The 4,785-nt window shown below is 44.0% G+C and overlaps 1 long non-coding RNA gene across 1 annotated transcript; it reads right to left on the reverse strand.

The window, feature by feature from the left end:
* Positions 1 to 695: 695 nt before the first annotated feature.
* LOC311061493 lies at positions 696 to 1,816 on the reverse strand. Its single transcript, XR_014602400.1, has 3 exons — positions 1,684 to 1,816; positions 1,157 to 1,213; positions 696 to 811 (listed from the first exon to the last, which is right to left on the reverse strand). It is a non-coding gene; the product is annotated as an uncharacterized lncRNA (long non-coding RNA).
* Between the last annotated feature and the right edge of the window lie 2,969 nt (positions 1,817 to 4,785).

Here is a 4,785-nt window from a genome sequence, read left to right on the forward strand (position 1 = left end):
CCTTCAGTGTTAATTCAGCCTCAGGGACAGTGACAGAATCAACTGTATCCGTTGTACCAACTGGTCCTTCCCAATCTATGCCGAAGGTGTCACCATCTACCCGTTATGAAATCAGATTTTAGATGTTGTTAGATTTTGTTCTGTCTTGTCTTCTCACACACACACACACACACACACACACACACACACACACACACACACACACACACACACACACACACACACACACACACACACACACACACACACACACACACACACACAAATATGCATCCCTGATCCATTGTCATGGTGTTAATATTTAAAAAATATTGAAATGGTATGACTTCATTGGCCTGTGTGCGAAACTACCCAATAAGTACCAACGACAAATAGATTACTCAAAATAACCTTCTCTTCCACAGTAAGTAATATGGCTGTGTTATTAGTATTTTGGTAATACTTTGAAATTCCATTGATTAATGTGAATCATCCAAAAACATTGACTTATAGTTTCATTTTTAGAGATGATCAATTACCTCATCTCGACGGGATCCTTGATTGAGCAGAAGACCAGATATCCATAGTTGTTCGGGAGACTTGTTTCGGTCCCATGTGAGTCTGAACAGGTCAAGGTGCAAGTTGATCCTGGGAAGCATGACGTGGTGTAGGCAGATGAGATGAACATCATTGTCAGCATCCAATGCACCAACGTCCTCCAGGTGGCGGAAGGCTGTGTAGTAATTGCCACTGACTATGCACCACAAATCACGCCACAGACGCTCAATTCTCTGATTGTGGACGCTCTTTCCTGTTATGTAGCTCCTTCGTTCTGTGTAGAAAGAAAGTGAGAAAGAAAAGAAAGAGGTCATCCACTAAACATAAAAAAAATATATATGTCACACCTGGATGATTGTTGTCTCGCATTGTGTGCAATTCAATCAGATTAATTATCAATAATCTAAAGAAAAAAGACAATGCTCGTGAACTGTACAGTGCATAGAGGAGGTCTTTATGAATCTGCTGCCTTCTCCTGTTCAATACAATATCAATACTTTTGTGTCACACACTTGTAAGATGAAGCATGGTATTAATTTACAACAAAACTTAATAAAAAGTAGAAATATGGAGATACAAGGTTTCTGCCTGACATCAACGACATGCATAATAGGCCTACCTGGTCCTCTATCTGGGTGTTCCAACATGTATCGTGCTACATCCATGTTTTCTCCACCTTTCAGGGCCGGACTGGGACCAAAATTCAGCCCTGGCATTTTGGTCCGGACCGGCCCACCCCCCCCCCCCCTCCCCCCCCATTTTGTCAACGGGGGGGGGGGGGGGGGTTTCACTGAGCCAGCCCAGCCCTGCACATGAACTCTGCGGCCGCACTGAGGCGCCTGCTGGAAAGCATCCCAGCCCAGACATTAACGTAACTAATAATTGGGCCGCGCGACTCGGATATGACCGTAATAACCCTAAAACATTTTTAAAAATATATTTTTGGCCCAGTGGCCCACTGGCCCAGCGGCCCACCGGGCATTTGCCCGGTACGCCAAATGGCCAGTCCGCCGCTGCCACCTTTTGATAAGATTGAATACCTAATTAGTAGGTGTCTTAACAGTACAGATAGTACAGTCAAGGTTATGCTATCATAATCAGACAAAAACCTCAGATGGGATTGTTTCCATTGTGTACTCTATTCACCTTTGTCCGTCCGTGTTCTGGCTGGAAGGCCATATTCATGTACAGCTGCCAGAAAACTACTGAAAACTGTAGACGCCTTGTTGTTTGTGCTCGCTTTAAGAAACATAATCTTCCGACTGTAGCCATCAATGCCTCCATGAACAACAATTCTCCACCTATGAGATTTAAGAGACAAAGACTGTGATCATTATCAATGAAAAACATTTGTAAGGTGGGTGAAATTATGAATTTTGCAGGCTCATCAATGCAGGCTCATCAAACAATGCAGTTAAAAAGATAGAGAATTAGATCATAATAAGGGACATAAAGTGCATGATATGTAACTAATCAGCATAATTAATGGCAAGCATCCAATGTAATCAAAGTGCATAAGAATCCATTTAAAACGCTGTCCAGTGCTGTCTGTGCAGTGGCAGCAGGCTTAGTTCTTATTCAGCAGTCTGATAGTTTAAAGATCAAACATCAATAGCATCAATATCATTTTTACTACTTCAACCCCATGATGAATTGGCCATTTGAAAATGGCCAATATACAAGATTACAACGGGTCATAACAACTATCAAGAATCTTGTCGGGGACTCTGGCACGATTCATTTTGAGATGGGGTTCAGCAGGCAAATACATCTAAATCTGGGGGGTCCTTAACATTTGAGAACCAATGGCATAAAGGGCTCTTTTCTTCTAACATGCAGACTTTTAATACTTTTCATACAAAGACATCCATAAGGCTATTGATCTAAGACTGACAACATTTGTTAAAACTACCACAGAATACATAATTTCTGAATAGTTAAACTATAGCCGATTCACAATTTTCGACCCCTATAGCATGACATGGAAGAGGAGATTCTCAAGAAAAGTACCTCGTAAACCAACTAATGAATGGACACTGACGCTGCTTACCGGATTCATTTGTGGTTCCCATCGATATGCCAAAGAGCACCTGATTCGGATGCTATCAATGCATTGAATGGGACATTATCTATAACGAAAAAACATCACATGGATGCACCTGGCATCAGTGTTGTAGCCTGGGGTCATAGGATGTTTCGGGTCTCGCAACATACACCCTCACCCAGGTGACCCAGCCAGGGTTGATCAAGCCCCGACTTACGTCCCAGTTAGCTACCCACGGTCAGTCCTAAATAGGGAAAGACAGGGCCACTCAATACGCTTGTCCGAAACTACTCTGCTAGTGTGGTATATGATACACACTTAAGGACCTATAGAGCAAATCTGAACATACACAGAGAGATAAGTTTGGATAATGAGTGGTCTACAGCACATTCCAGAGAACACTAGATGTCCAGTTCAAAGGATGCTTCCCAGAGGGCATCTGACCTTAGCTGACCTCTAGCATCTTGGGGTGTTGTTCTTCTGCACAATGGACACACACACACACACACACACACACACACACACACACACACACACACACACACACACACACACACACACACACACACACACACACACACACACACACACACACACACACACCACAAACAAGAGATGTAGCACACACACCTAGCTCCGTGCACATCCAATGTATGCAAGTACATACACACACATGTGAAGTCTGCCTATAAATACTGTGAGGACAAAGAAACCGTCCCTTCTTGCCCTTCTTGCCTTGCCCTTCTTCTTCTGCTCTGTTCTGTTCCGGCCACACCATGTAGCAGCAAGGCTGACATGTGCTCTGGTGCTCTGTACTCTGTTTTGTCCAATAAATCGACTTGAGGAACATTACTGGTCTGGACCTTTCTCCTTATGAAACAAGTATGACCAAAGTCATAATAAAGCCGCATGTGGCAGGCTTTTTTGGCCCCAATCTTTTCATAGACCTGATTACTTGTTTTTTGGATTGCTTGTTTCTCTCGCCAAACCTGGCAACATTTAGCGTCGCAAATTAACGCTCTAAAGTTTTTTATATAAGTGGTGGCAACATTTTGTGACACCACACGGGTCTTCCCAACAATAGCTAAGATTGAAGTCAGTGTGAACATGGGCAAATAATAACTTAAGAGGCAAACTAGGTCTAATGAAGCACGCTAGCATTTAGGCTAACCCTCCTGGGCTGAAGCTGTCTCCCTTTCTCTCTCTCTCTGCTGTGTAACTCCGTGCGTTGCCTTGTTGTGATGTTCGTCCATGCTGGCCCCTAATATGGTTTGCTTCCGGGTGGATAGACCTAACTAACAATGAGGATCGTTCTGATTGGTTCCCTTCCCAACTAGTCCCTCAAAAAGAATAATTCTGATTGGATCTCTTCTCCATTTGTCCCGCCCTAACATTTTCGTCTCGTCTAATTCGTTGACTAACGTGTCCATTACATTTTCGTCTCCCCATTGGCTTAAAAGGGGAGCTTAAAAACGGGGAAGTGTGTGATGGACAGCCAGGACAGCCAATGACACTCAGGTGTCGACACTTTTTACTCAGCTGTCGGAAAGAGACTGGTGCTGTTTACAGAGCCGCTCGCTAGCGCATGCGGCTAAAAATATTACATTTGGCGAACCAGCCAGGACGTGTAAATGGTTTGGTCTTCTTTAGACAACAGTGCTGGACACTGGGGTGTCTGTGACCGTTCCACACGAGAAGAACTTGAGAAGAGGAGTACAAGCTGTGATTTTCTTTTTGGGAAGAAGATTTTTTTGAAAGCTCATCCGGACCAGATGCAGACCCACCAGAGGAGCAGGCTATGGAAAATTGACAAGAACTGATTTTCAACTGATCTACGATGGGACCTCACAGCACTAACCCTGTGATGACACTAGAACTCAGCCTCACAGCATGAACCCCTGTGACGACATGAAAGAAACAGAGAAGAAGGAAAATAAGTAAAAAGAGGGTTACAGGAAGACTTCAGAGTTGTATGGACAGAGGACAGCAGCATGTTGGCTTGCTAGCTGCACAGACAGCTGCAGCAAGGATGCAACCAGGGAACAGCACTCAGCACTGAGGGGCACAGATGGCCCCCACCCATTCTTTGCCTATGCCACAGGATCCATCTCTCCTCCGTGTGACTGGACTTTGTGTTTGTGGACTGGATGGAAGGTTTAACATGTTTCAATGTTTGTCTGTCTTTTCAACAGGTTGTTTGTTGA

This window comes from Gymnoscopelus microlampas (assembly GCF_963454915.1).
Source record: "Gymnoscopelus microlampas genome assembly, chromosome: 15".
NCBI lineage: Eukaryota > Metazoa > Chordata > Actinopteri > Myctophiformes > Myctophidae > Gymnoscopelus > Gymnoscopelus microlampas.